The sequence below is a fragment of the Oryctolagus cuniculus genome, chromosome 15 (genome assembly GCF_051225735.1).
Source record: "Oryctolagus cuniculus isolate XC-2025 breed Fujian yellow rabbit chromosome 15, ASM5122573v1, whole genome shotgun sequence".
Classification (NCBI taxonomy): domain Eukaryota; kingdom Metazoa; phylum Chordata; class Mammalia; order Lagomorpha; family Leporidae; genus Oryctolagus; species Oryctolagus cuniculus.
Window position 1 is genome coordinate 51,033,550 of NC_142881.1, and position 15,275 is coordinate 51,048,824.

The 15,275-nt window shown below is 42.0% G+C and overlaps 1 long non-coding RNA gene across 5 annotated transcripts in view; it reads right to left on the bottom strand.

Annotated features, from left to right (window-relative positions):
* Positions 1 to 15,275, bottom strand: part of LOC103351361 (uncharacterized) — a 103,608-nt gene that overhangs the window by 26,223 nt on the left and 62,110 nt on the right. The window contains exon 1 of one of the 5 annotated variants that reach the window (XR_016222193.1): positions 4,609 to 4,888. The exons of 2 other annotated variants lie outside the window; for them this stretch is intronic. This is a non-coding gene — a long non-coding RNA (uncharacterized LOC103351361). Of the gene's footprint in view, positions 1 to 4,608; positions 4,889 to 15,275 lie in introns of those variants that run through there. 2 more of the 5 variants (XR_016222195.1, XR_016222192.1) reach the window with 2 other exon arrangements.

Here is a 15,275-nt window from a genome sequence, read left to right on the forward strand (position 1 = left end):
GCCTTTGTCCACACTGAGAGCACCTTCCCCAGGATCCTTTGAGGCTTGCTGGGTGCCTGCTGTCAGCCAGCAGAGTTCCAGCAGGTCAGACACCACAGTAGGTGTGTGTAACAGAATCATAGTCCTGCAGTATTACAAGAAGTGTCAAAGTCTGTCCTACTTACTTGGTCTTACCATCTCTATCCAGCCTAGGTCTCTGGTCAGGCACATATCCCTTTGGTAATTAATTCATTGATGCCACTTTGGATTTTGTGACCTTCTCTAGAAGGTCTATAGTTCTGGAAAGCACATAGTTCTATAACATTTAAAAATAGGGACAATAGTATATGTTGAGAATGTAGTTTCTGGAGTCAAATTTCTTAGATTTAATCTCAGCTCTTCCTCTTAATGTGTGTGACCCTGGACAAGTTACTTGAAGTCTCTGACCTCAGCCTCCTTATCTGTGAAAGGAGAGGGACAGTAGTATTATCATTCTCAATGAGCAAACACTACATACACATCCATCGTTACTGTTATTACTATTATGATTGCAAATAGTAAGAGTCCAACAGACCCTACTCCAAAATGCACCTTGGTAACTTGCAGTGGGGTCATGGGCAACTCACTTTGCCCCCTAGAGCTTCAGTTTCCTTATGTGTAAAATCAGATCTCATGAGAAAAGGCAAAATTTCTAGCATAAAGCCTGGCACTCTGATTACTCCATGTGTGTTAATACTATCCCATCCAAAGACTTTAACATGGATTTGGTGCCAGAATTATTTACTTATGTTCACCAGATAATTACATAAATGTAACTAATAGTGATCATGGAACCTGGTCCTTAGACTGTCACCAGCTCTTACGCTTGATTAAAGTAGACATCCATGTCTTTAGAGCACCATGGCAAAGGGATGCTGTAGCAAATTTCTTCGAGCCTGGTAGCTCCTGAGCTGAGACAGCCTTCCTCCATAGCAAAGCATATTTTCATGAGAGTCACAGAAGTTGTGTACCAATGCCTTGAGGACTTGGTTACGACCTCAAGATTGCTAACCAGCCATAAATGAATGGTTTTGCTCATTGGGAGGGAGCTCAGTATCACGCAATATTTGGAGAAGAGCCAGCTAGGGCACAGAGGTCTATCTCCAGATGGTGCTCAGTGCTCACGCTGCTTGCCTGGTCCCTAAGGTTGCCTTGTGTCTTTTGTCTCTTCCTTCCCCTGCAGGGAGGGCATGACTTTACACCACTCCTGTGATTTCATCCAATTCCTTCTCAGGCTTGCCAAGTCCCACCCACAGCCTACTCTCCTTTCACCCTGGCAGGCTTCTCTGTGCATCATGTTGTCTGCTCCTTGTTCTCTAACTTCTTGGGAACACCTAACCTGCAAGTTCAAGATTTCTTTCTGGGGCCGTCACCATGGTGTTGTAGACTAAGCCTCCACCTGCGGCAATGGCATCCCATTTGGGTGCTGGTTCAAGTCCCAGCTGCTCTACTTCCGATCCAGCTCTCTGCTAATGGCCTGGGAAAGCAATGGAAAATGCGCAAGTCCTTGGGCCCCTGCACCCTTGTGGGAGACCCGGAAGAAGCTCGAGGCTCCTGGCTTTGGATCTGCCCAGCTCTGGCCATTGTGGCCATTTCGGGAGTGAACCAGGGGATGGAAGCCCTTTATCTTCTTCTGTGACTCTGCCTCTCAAATAAGTAAATAAAAAAGAAATATTCTCCTTGAATGGCAAAGCAATGACTCTTCCTGACATATAAGCAGAGTTCATGGCCTCAAGAAAAACCACAATTGCTTTGGGGCTCCTTATCAGTCACTTCCTGGAGAAGGCTGGTAGTGAGATATCTTCACCTTACATACACTCTCATTTTCTTTTCCCTCCCTTCCATCTTTATCAGTACACCAGATTCACTGAATGCAGTCTGGACAATTGTTCTCAGCCACATTTTTGAGTGTTAAACATGGCAGGTAGCATACAAGTGGTGGTAGCTGCATCTTTGCCTTACCTTTAGCCATCTACAGTAGGCTACACGTGCTGAACCCTGTGATAGGTCATGTAAGACACAGCGTGTCTGCATGGCACTTGCGTTGGGATGCAAGAGAAAGAGAAATCTATCAGTAAATGACAGCAGCATGCCTGGGGGAGGGCACTGAAGCCCTGTGCCGTAGGAGGAAGGGTAGATGAAGGAGGAGATTTTGGCAGACAGCTATACAGAGCTGACTCCAAAGCAATGGTGGAAGTCAGACAGAGGAAGACAGGGCACAGAGACCCACATCTCCTTTGGTTGTTGGTCCCACCGCAGGGGGTCATGATGCACTATCTCAGCAAGGACTCTCACAAAAAGGAACACAAATCCTCAGTTCTTCAGCTTGCAATTTAATACTAAATGAAAGCTACATTCCTAGGAGAATAGTGACTTACTGGGAATAGTGTTCAGGTACAGCCAATAATTTCAGTTTCTGGTTTGTGCCCTGTCTGCCCCCTTTATGATACTAGAGCCACGGCCTAAGGAAGTTGTCACGGAGCACTCCTCTTGATTTTTATTTATTTGAAAGGCACAAAGATAGATTGTTCATGTGCTGATTCACTCCCCCAATGCCAAAAACAGCCAGGGCAGGGCCAGGCCAAAGCCAGAAACCTACAGCTCCAATGCCCACCCCCTCGTTGGTGGGTAGTCTGAGTCAGAAGGTAGATTCTAGACCACCCCACACCCTCATCTTTGGCCTTTCTCAAAATTAGTCTGTAACTCTGGAAACAGACCAACTCTGGAAAACAGATTGCACGAGGGGAGAGTTTTCTGCTCAGAGCTCAGGCAATCAGGCAGAGGCCATGGATGTGCCGAGAGGAAGTGACAGGAAGGATTTGGATGCTGTGAGAATACAGGAGGAGAGGAGGAAGAGCTTATAAGGGAAATAAGCCAGTCCCAAACAGAAACACAGCCTTCCCTGAGATAGTTTTGTGGGTTCAGTTAGCCAAGTTGTTCTGGCTAATACGAAAAAAAGTATACAATTTTTTAAAATATTTATTTATTTTCATTTACTTGAAAGAATGACAGAGAGATCTTCCACCCTCTGGTTGACACACCAAATGCTACCAACAGCTATAGCTGGGCCAGGCCAAAGCCATCATTCCAGAGCTCCATCTGGGGAGCAGAGGCCTAAGCACTTGAGCTATCATGTGCTGCCTCCCGTAACACATTACCAAGAAGCTGTATGGGAAGTGGAGTAGCCAGGAATTGAACCTGTTACTCCAATATATGATACCAGCACTCCAAGGCATTGCTTAACGCATCACAATACCCACCACCCCTGGAAATTGTGACAGAAAGACTTTCAGTGACACACACTTGTAGTGGAATTGCCAATGGATTCCTATCCAAATCACTACCCTTTTTGTAGGGAAGTGCTTTATTTTCTCAATTATCAGTTGTATCCCTGTAGTTGTCTATACCTGTCTCCATTTGATTTTCAGCTCTGAGTCTTCAGCTTCACATCTAACTATCACCATAAATGCTCTGAGATGCACCCAACAGGCTGTGGCATAGACCTCTGGTATTCAGTTTTGCCAATGCCATTTAACACCAGTCTGGATATAACTTCACTGGCTGTTTGTGAGTGTAACAAACTGTTTTCTGGATCTGAGAACTCTGTACAATCCCAGCAGTAACTCATAGCTAGGAAGGAATTTTGTGTCCAGCATCAGGATTTCATACCAGGGCCAATTAGAGAGAATGTTGCATCATCTCTCACAATTCGTGCTGCCAGGAAGTCCAAAACAAAAACCACAGACTGTTTGTGATTATTTAATATTGTTCTGGGACATGGTCTACTCAAATGCAAAACAAAATGCCATTTATTCCAATTTATTGAAAAGTAAAATAAAGCATATTTTAATTATTAGTAGAATCTGGTAGGAGAGAAGATAAAGACCATTTTCCCTTTGACTAACAAAGGCACCTTTCCCCCCATTACAGTCTTTAAAACCCTATAACTGATACCATTCTCATTCTTTCAAGCAATACAGAAAATAAACAATGGATTTTTTAAAAATTCTTTTAGAAGAAACTAACCCAAGCAAAGGGAGTTGCACAATAATTGTTGATAACACTGAAATCACTTAGAATAATAAATGTAAAATGCCATAAGTGAAAGGCAGGCTAATTAAAAAAAGATAAATGTGCTCAAGGCTTGTTTCAAAAACAGAACTATAGGCCCGAGGCTAAGGGAGCAGCTGTAATGGACCTTGTCAGAGCCTCCCCAGCCTCTCCTGCTTTGTTTTTTCCTTCTGTCAGAGCCTGTCCTTGGGACTGAATAAAGATTCCATTCCCCCCCTCTCATTTTTCTATTTCTTTCAAGAGGATTTAAGAGGCTAAACATTAAAAACCGCACGTAACCTCCAAAAGAAGATGAGTCAGGAAATAAAATGGGAAGCGCCTTGAATCCTGACAGAAATCTATGGACTGGGGAAACATAAGCAGTTCTTGCTCAGACCCTGGAAATCATGGGCCGTTATCTTTTCTCTGGTGCCGTGGTTTTCCCACACACAGTTTGATGGAGCTAGGAGAGCTGGGCCCTCCCCAGATATTAGCTCTTGTTTTCATGCACGAGAACTCTCTTGGGCATGAACCACTTACTTCTTGGCTGGTGACCTCAGGCGATTACCAAGACTTGAGGATGATACTGTCGTGGCAGCCGTCAGCTCACTGATTGCCAGGGTCCATCTGGTGTGAGCACGTCTCACTCACCACACTGTGAGGAATCCTGCTGCGCTACCGTGTCTAGTCAGAGGGGATGATATTCCAAAATGGAGGACTGTTCTTCATGCGGAAGTGAGCTACTTCAGGAGGTTGAGCAACAGAGTTGACTAGCATTGCGTAACATCCATACTGCCCACAATAAAGGACCAAAGCAATCAACAAACAACTATATGCAGACTAGAGTATTTGAAGCAGAGTGCGGAGGTGCAGCAGGGAGTAACTGAGACCCCGTGGGGCAAGGAGACTAGGCTGTTGCATAAAGAGGAGAGAACTGCCTGCCTTCTGCCCCAGAATGTTCCCAGTGGGGATAAGCTTAGAACAGTGAGGTACTTCTCTGTTGGGAAAAATAAGCAGGAAGTCCACAGCATTATGCACAGATACTCAGTCTTTGTAGCTAGAGAGCCCTGCGGTTTCTATAAGACCTGAGTCCCATTGAGAGAGCTTTCTAGAACTGAAATATCTATACTAACTGAGAAGGAGCCCACATTGTGCTCCCTCGTCCTGGCAACCCAAGCATCAACTGTAGGGTGCCGCCTTGATGTTGGTACCACTAATGAGTGTACCTTGCTCCAGAAGCTAATTCCCACTGCATTTCTCCATGCTTGAGACTATGCTGCCATTATACATCATTACACATGATAGCACACAGTTCCACGGCGGATCAGTGACAGTACTCTAGCCCCTGGGAACAAGCTGCTTGGGAGGTAATCCACCTTATATGTTCCAGTGACTTCCAGAGCCAGCACCACAGCCACTCCAGCACCACAGCCCATGCAGTGTCCTAACCCCAAAGGAACAGGCAGTTCAGCCATGTCCAAAAGCCAAGCCCAGACTGGCAACATGAACAGAGAGACTGCTCCCAAGACAGCCCCACCTTAAACTGGTGTTCTGACCCCCATGCACAGCTGGTCCGCTTACTTGCCGGTCCACTTACTAGCCTTGTGTGTCACTCCCAAGGAATGCCAAGCTTGAATTGATAGATTTGCTCCTGTGCAGGGCCAATTTGTTCACTATCCAGACATGTCATTCCCAGGAAAACTTCTGAGTTGGCAGAATTGCTGCACAAACTCCTATAGCCCAGGTTAATGGGGCACATACAAGTAGCAATGACATTGAGTACAGTTCAGAGACTACATTACTGTACTTACCTGGAATCAAAGCAATGCATGCTATCCAGCTGTAACCCTAAGACATACCCTCAGATGAACATTTTTACCTATGAAAGTCACTTCATAAAATTCCAAGAGGCAATCATTGTACCAGATATACAGATATCAATGCCAAGACACAAGAAACACAGAAAAGCAATCAACTATAATGCCACAAAAGCAGCACAGTAATTTTCCAGTAACTAACTCACCCAAAAATTGATTTTATGAATTATCTGCTAAGGAATTCAAAATGAGAATACAAATAGACATTCAACAAAATCAAATTTCATGATCTAAATGAAAAATTCAATGAAAGATGTGAAAAAGTTAAAAATCTTGGAACTGAATACATCAATAAGTGGAATTAAAACAATGATAAATTTTCAACAGCATGCTAGATTAAAAGAAAGTATTTCTGAACTTGAAGGAAGATAATTTTAAATAACCCAGTCAGAGGAAATAATAGAGGAAAAAAAAAAAGGAATGAAGACCAAAGAGAGCCTACAGGAATTTGGAACACTCTTAAGCAAACACATGTTTGCATTATGAGTTACAAAGAGAAGTGGGGGAGAAAGGCACAGAAAGTATATTTAGTCAAATAGCCACAAACTTTGAAGTCTTAGGAGAGATATGGGCACCAAAATTGATGCAGCTCAAAGGATTCTATGTGGATTCAACACACAGATGACCTCTCAGGACACATTGCAATTACTCTGTCAAATCAAAGAGAATTCTAAAAGCAACAAGAGAAAAGCATCGAGTCACATATAAAGGAATCTCCATCAGACTACCAGCATATTTCTAAGAAGAACCTTGGAGACCAGAAAAGAATGGAATGATACATTCAAATCACTGAAAGAAAAATCTGTCAGTCAAGAATTCTATACCTAGCAAAGCTATCCTTCAGAGAGAAGGGAAAACAAAATCTTTTCCAAACAAGAGAAAGCTGAGGGACTGATTGCCATCACATTGGCCCTGGAAGAAATGATTAAGGAGTGCCTTGGCCAGATTAAGTACTAACATAAAAACATAAAGCTCTTGTGTAAAGGTAAATTTATATTCAGAATAAGACTATATTACTATAATGGTGGTATATAATCTTTCAGATCTCTAGTGTGAAGGTTAAAAATAAAAATGGTCAATGAGAACTCTATGTACAATAAGCTGCTAAAGGAAACAATATAAATATGTCTTAATTAAAGCAACAAAATTTTAAATTGTGATAAAGGGGAGGTCTACAATGTTTTTATATGACAAGTTATTGGTTTAATCTAGTTTAATACTTTCATGTAAGCCCCAAGAAAATGCAAAGAAAAAAATTAACAGTAGATGCATAATAGCAAAAAGAAAGGATTCAAAGATTATCACCACAGAAAACTGCCCAAAACAAAAATGTGAATACGATAAAAGAAACAAATCAACCAGGAAACAACAAAAATGAAGGACTAAATCAATAATAACCTTCAATTCATATGGGCTGGGGTAGGCATTTGACCCAGAGGTTAAAATGCCACTTCAGACTCAAGTGCCTGGGTTTGAGCCACAGCTCCACTTCCAGTTCCAGCATTCTGCTAGCACACAGTCTGGCAGGTGTCAGGTGATGGCTCAAATACATGGTTTTCTCCACCCATGTGGGTTCCTGTATTTGGACTGGTCCAGTACAAATTGTTGCAGGTATCTGGGGAGCAAACCAGTGGATATAACACCTTTCTGTGTCTGTCTCCACCTTTTAAATAAATGTAAATATATAAATTTTTAAAATTTTCCAATTAAAAGATATAGAGTGATTGAACCAATGAATAATGGAACTCTATGCTGCCTAAAAGAAATTTGCTTCACCTATAAGGGTATATATAGACTGAAAATAAAGGGATAGAAAATTCCATACAAAAATTTAAGCCAAAAAAAAGGATGCAGAGGTCATTAAACTCATACCAGATAAAACAGACTTTGAGTCAAAAACCATGAAAGTAGAAAGCCATTATATAATAATCAGTCAATTCCAAGAGAGGACATAAGTATAAACAGGGTACTTCAGAAAGTTGTGGAAAGAAATGGAATTAAAAAGCTAAGTTTACTTTGGTACAAAAACTTGAAACTGTAATTTTTTCATAATATGCATTTCCATGAACTTTGAAGATTGCTGGTATACATATATCTAAGGCCACATCACCCAAATAAAGTACTTAGTATTAGATATAAAGGATATATATTGTGATAAAATACCAGTAGTGGGCTTCAGCGCACTACACTCAGCAATGGACGGATCAGCCAGACAGAAATAACAGAAAACATCAGATTTAGACCCCACGTCAGATAACTGAACCTGACATGTACGAACATACCACCCAACAGCTGCAGAGCACTCAGTTGTCTCAGCAGTATTTGGAATACTCTCAAAGACAAATTATGTGTTAGGTCACAAAATAAACCTTAAAAATTTTAGGGCTGATGCTCTGTCACAGCGGGTTAATGCCCTGGCCTGAAGCACTGGCATCCCTTATGGGCACCAGTTCAAGACCTGGCTGCTCCACTTCCAATCCAGCTGTCTGTTATAGCCCGGGAAAGCAGCAGAAGATGGCCCCCAAGTCCACCCACATGGGAGACCAGCAAGTTACTGGCTCCTGGCTTCGGATTGGCACAGCTCTGGTCGTTGCAGCCAATGGAAGAGTGAACCAGCGGATCAAAGACCTCCCCCCTTCCCCCCCTCCCCCTAAAGCATGTTGGGCACAAAGTGGGGGTTGGAGAATGAGCCCTACAGGGCTCTGCTTTCCACAACCCATGTTTAACTTCTCCTGGCTTCAACTGTCTCTGCAGTTTCTCTAGACACTGCCATGTTGGGGACTCTGCAGCAACTCAGACCACATATTTCCAGTTGGCATTCCTCTAATGCGGGTTTTCTTCAGTGGCTCTGCCACTACAATACTTCTTGTCTTGGACTCCCAGGTTGTCTGAGGTATTCTTTGAAATCTAACTGGAGGGCTCCTTGCCTCCATTGCTCCACGCCTTTGCTAGTCTCTACCCATGTGGTTTCTTGCAGAGACTACATGCTGACATTGATTTTTGAAGGAATATATTGCACCCTGTTTGCTCCACAGCTATAGTCATCAAAACAATGTGATACAGGCATGAAAACCAACAGACTAATGGAACACAATACAGAACCCACAAATAAATCCATGTATTCACAGGCAACTGATTTTCTACAAAGGCATCAAGAACATACATTGCAGAAAGGAGAGTCTCTTCAATAAATTGTGCTAAGGAAATAGTATATCCATATGCAGAGGAATGAATCTAGACTCCTATGTCTTACTGTATACAAAAAATGCATCCAAACAGATCAGACTTACTAGAAGACTTGTTCATATAGAACTACTAGAAGAAAATATAGGAAATACTTCAGGACATTGATCTGAGCAAATACTTCTTAGATATAATCCAAAAAGTATATGTAAACAGGCAGAAAAACCACATCAAACAAACTCTTCTGCACAGCAAATGAACTATGAGTAGAGTGAACAGACCACCTGCAGAAGTGGAGAAATCATCTGCAAATGCTTCATCCAGCATAGGATTAATACACAGGATTTATGAGGATCAACTCAGGAAAAAAAATCCAAATAGTAATGGGAAACGTATCTTAATAGACATTTCTAAAAAGATGCAAATGCCAGAGAAATATGAAAAACTGTTACGAGTTGTCACAGATGTACAAATAAGAATCACAATGAGATACCATCCCATCCTGTTTAGAATGGCTATAATAGAAATACAAAACCAGGGCCGGCGCCGTGCCTCACTTGGTTAATCCTCTGCCTGCAGCACTAGCACCCCATATGGGCGCCGGGTTCTAGTCCTGGTTGCTCCTCTTCCAGTCCAGCTCTCTGCTGTGGCCCTGGAAAGCAGTGGAGGATGGCCCAGGTACTTGGGCCCCTGCACCTGCATGGGAGACCAGGAAGAAGCACCTGGCTCCTGGCTTCAGATCGGCGCAGCGCACCAGGCGTAGCAACCATTTGGGGGGTGAACCAGCGAAGGGAAGACCTTTCCCTCTGTCTCTCTCACTGTCTAACTCTGCCTGTCAAATAAAAAAAAGAAAAAAAATACAAAACCAAATCCAAACAAAACAAGGGGCTGGTATTGTGGCACAGTGAATTAAGCTACTGTTTTCAACACCAGCATCCCATATTACAGTGTCAGTTCAAGTTCCAGGTACTCTATTTCCAATCCATCTCCCTGTTAATGCTCCTGGGAAGGTAGCGAATGATGGCCCAAGTACTTGGGCCACTGATCCACATGTAGGAGATCAGGATGGAGATACTGGTTCCTGGCTTTGGACTGGCCCATATCTGACTGCTACAGCCATTTGGGAAGTGAACCAGCAGGAGGATCTCTTTCCCCTCTGTTACTCAAAGTTGCAGATAAATACATAAATAAGTCTTAAAAAAAAACAGAAAGAATAATGTGTATGAGTAAAATTGACATTTTGAGATTTGATTATTGTTTACAGACTTGGTCTATTGTTGAGGAACAGTTTTTTTGTTGTTGTTTTTTGACAGGCAGAGTTAGTGAGAGAGCAAGACAGAGAGAAAGGTCTTCCTTCCGTTGGTTCACCCCCCAAGTGGCTGCTATGGCCAGCGCACCACGCTGATCCGAAGCCCAGAACCAGGTGCTTCTCCTGGTCTCCCATGCGGGTGCAGGGCCCAAGCACTTGGGCTATCCTCCACTGCACTCCCGGGCTACAGCAGGGAGCTGGACTAGAAGAGGAGCAACCGGGACAGAATTCGGCACCCTGACTGGGACTAGAACCCAGTGTGCTGGCGCTGCAGGCGGACGATTAGCCAAGTGAACCGTGGTGCCGGCAGAGGAACAGTGTTTCTAATTACTATTTGTTGAATTTTTTACTTAGCTGGGGGTTAAGCTTAGGATGATAAAATAAACTGAGATTATGTGATTCTGAAAACTAAAAAAGAAGGATGGTGGGAGCATAGGAGGGAGGGCAGAGTGGCCAAGTATCACTATGCACCTAAACCTATAAATATGAAATGTGTTTAGCGTCTATAAGTAAAACTTATTAAAGATAAAAAATAACAAACACTAAGGGTGATATGGAAAAAGGGGAATTCACATACATACGTGATTGGTCGAATGTAAATTAGCACAGCTGTTAAAGACAACAGTATGAAGACTGTTTTAAAAACCAGAAACAGAACTGTCATACAATCCAGCAATCCCACTACTGAATATTTGTGTATCCAAAGGAAAATCAGTATGTACAAGAGACATCTGCACTCCCATGTTTATTACATCACTATTTATAATAGCTATAACCTAGAATAAAACTAGTAACATTGAATAAACTAGAATAACTTGAATAACCTAGTATAAAACTAGTAACATTGATAGAAGAATGGCTTTTAAAAATGTGGTATATGTACACAATGGAATATTATGCAACCCTAAAAAACAGTGCGATTTTTGGGAACATGGATGAATGAGGAAGAAATCGTGTTAAGTAAAATAAGTCAGTCATGTCCTCACTTTTATTTTGACATTAACAAAGTCTATCTGAATGTGTATTGTGGAATAGTGGCTTAAGACACTGCTTGGGATGCCGACATCCCATATCCAAATGGCCGGGGATGAAGACCTCCACTTCCAAAGCAACTTTTTGGTAATGAGCCTGGAAAGCAGCAGATGATGGCCCAAATACTCAGCTTCTTTTCACCCACAGGGGAGACCCAGATGGAGTTCTTGGCATCTTCGGCCTGGCCCAAGTCCTGTCTGTTCTAAGCATCTGCACAGTCAGCCAGTGGATAGAAGGTGGTCTCTCTTTCCCCTGCTCCATCACTCTGCCTTTCAAATAAAATAATAGATAAAACTTTTTTAAGTTGATCTCATAGAAGCACAGAGTAGAACAGTGGGGTTATCAGTTCCTGGGAAGAGGGGGGGTGCAGAGGGAATGGTAAAAGATTGTAAGGAGTTTAACTGGAAAGGAGGAGTAACTACTCAAGTTCTACAGCACAGCAGGCTAACAATGATTAAGAGCAATTAACTGTGTATTTCAGAACTGCTAGGAGAGAGGATTTCAGTCCTCCACATGAATAAATTATCAATGCTCGATGGAAAAGCACGTGGTGCAGAAGGTTAAGCCACCACCTGAGAGCCCACATCCCGTATCAGAGTGTGTCCGAGTTCTGGCTGCTCTACTTCCAATCCAGCTTTCGGCCAGTACACCCAGGAAGCTGAGTTCCTGCTATCAATGTAGGAGACTCAGATGGAGTTCCTGGCTCCTGGCCTTTGCTTGGCTCAGCTTTGGCTGTTCTGGCCATTTACAAACTGAATCAGCAGATGGAAAATAGAACTCTCTTGCAAATAATTGAATAAGAAAAAATTGATAAATGTTTGACGTGGAGAATGGAACAGTGGTTACCAGAGACTGGGAGGGGGAAGGGGTAGAGAGGTTGGAAAGTGGTTGGTTAAGGGGTACAAAGTTGAAAGTACATAGGAAGAGTTGTTCTCCTATTCTAATGCACATTAGGGTAATTGTAGGTAACGTAATGTGTGTTTCAAAGCAGAGAGAAGACAGGATTTTGAATGTTCTCATCACAAATGATAAATGTTGAAAGTGATTGATATGCTAATTACCATGATTTGATCAGCACATTGTTCTCCACAAATAGGCATGTGTCAATTTTAAAAAGGATAAAACTTGATACTCAAATGCGTCAGAAGAGATTTATATTGGGTGAAAAAAAAAAAAAGTCCCAAGCTTCTGTACACTATGATTTTACTTATGCAACATTGTCGAAGAGACAATTATAAATGGAGAACAGATTAGTAGTGTCAAGAATGAGTGGGGTAGGAGCAGATGGCTATAAGAGAGCAACAAGAGGGAACTTGATGATGTAAATATTCTGGATCTTGACGATTCATTTCAGTATCCTGGTCATGATATTGTACTTCTTTCTGCAAGATGTTACTTTTGGGGACAACTTTGTAAAATGTTTTCAGAACCGCTCTGCATTATTTCCTACAAATGCACATGAATCTACAATTACCATAAAATTGAACCTTGAAAAAATCGCGAGTATAAAGTAAACTCAAAGTTGATCATTGTCAAAATTGAGAGGGAATAGGAGAGGAAGGAGGGGAAGATGGGTGCATGGGCAGGAGGGAGAGTGGGATGGGAAGTATCACTGTTTCTGATTCTGTATAAGTGAAAACCATGACATTTGTCACTTTAAAATTTTTAAAAATTTTTAAAAATCTAATAAAAGATAGGAAAAGACAAAGCCACGTGCACATTTTGGAGAAGTCATGACAACCAAATGCAATGTGAAATCCTGAATGAGACCCTGTAACAAAGAAGAGTTTTCTAGGCAATTGTACTTTTTTATTTTTTTAAATTATTTTTTAATTTTTTTTTTATTATTTGACAGTGAAATAGACAGAAAGGTCTTCCTTCCATTGGTTCACCCCCCAAATGGCTGCTATGGCCGGCGCTGCGCCAATCCAAAGCCAGGAGCCAGGTGCTTCTTCCTGGTCTCCCATGCGGGTTCAGGGGCCCAAGCACTTGGGCCATCCTCCACTGCCTTCCTGGGCCATAGCAGAGAGCTGGACTGGAAGAGGAGCAACCAGGACTAGAACCCGGTGCCCATATGGGATGCCAGCGCCTCAGGCAGAGGATTAACCAAATGAGCATGGCACTGGCCTGTACTTTAGACTTGTTAAATTTGTTAGTTTGTAATCATTCTCCTATGGTGATATAAGATGTTAACTGGAGGGAACCTGGATCAAGGGTATATACAACTGTGCTATGTTCGCAACTCCAAGTGACCTCAATATAGGTTTCTTTTTTTAAAAGTATTGGCAAGAAAACAAAAAGACAAGGTATCACAGGACTCCCTCTGCAACAGTCTTTACCAGTTAAATCATTATTGGCTAATTTAAGAGAGAAATATGGTGGTTATGATAATTGGAGTATTTTTAAAGGAAAATATTGGAAAAGATTTTTATGACTTTCAGAATGGTGGGAAAATATTTCTTCCACAAGATGAACAGCTTAAATTATGCAAAAAACTGATACATTTGACTACATTAAAATGTAATTAAAAATCTGTGTGTCAAAATTCACCAGAGGCAAAGTAAAAGCAACCATAAACCTTGGGAAAATATTTGCAAAACAAGTGCATTTTTCATCTCATGTCTTATAGTTCTCACCTCTAGAATTTCAATCAGGGTAGTTTTATATCTTCTGTATTCATAATGTTCAATCTTTCCTCTATTTGAACATATGGACTACAGCTATAATTTTTTTTTAAAGTGCTTGTCTAATTGAAGCATTTATACCAGTTTGGGTCAGTTTCAGTTTTCAATTTTTGTTCTAATTGAAGGCTGTTGCACGAGAGTACTTCTAAAAGTTCATGGAAGTGGAATTATAACAATTTGAATACAAAAAAAAAAATTGAAATCCATGCATAGTGTTTTCATAATATACCCTTTCCATTACTTTTTCCAAAGGTACCACATATTTTGTTTCCTTTAATTCCTGGTAATTTTTCATTAGTGGCAGACAATGAAAACTTTGTTATTATGTGCTGGATAGTTTTGTAATTCAATTTATTATCTTGGGCATTGCTTTCAGTATTTTTAGGTGTGACCATAACAACTGGGGCCAGCTCATTCCCACTGCTGAGGTCATTGCCTGCTGACTGCACCATCTCCTCTGAGACGCAATGTTTTGCAGGCTGGTGAGAACAGGAGCTCGAAAACAACGCAGGATGAAACAGTACTACGCGGCCAGGCCTTTCTGGACAAAGACACATGATACCTGGAGTAAGGATGCAAACCAGAGGAATGGCAGGCAAGTCTGGGGAGTTAAGACATCCCCAGATTTAAAATGGCTTCCCTGAAGCTTAGTAGATTCCCTGTGGCCACTGACTTGGGGACATCACTTCTTCTCCCCTAAAGGACTTGTGCTTATATGAAAGCAAAGCTTCTCCCTCTCTCCAGGGGAGTAGGGGGTGGGTAGATGTACCAGGCACCTTACATAAGCTGTGAGGTTGCTAATTTGAGTTCCTCTCTAGTTGTACAAACCCCAGCCACAGGCGATTTCTGCCTTTGGGGCACTAAAACCTGATGGACAGATGCAGGATGTTTTCTGGGTGACTTAAGTTCGTGTGTGATCCAGAAACTTCACGTTCCAGGCAGGATAATGCTAAGGAAAATAGTTGTACAAACTCAGCAGCCACTTTTTCCAGCCGTGTCCAAATTCTGAGTATCTTCATTTTGGTTCCCTTGCCTGGTTCTTCCCCCAGTCACAGGGAGTTTTACCCTAAGCAAATCACTACCTTGTTTCATCCTTTTGCAAGTCTCTGGAGTTGGCTCTCT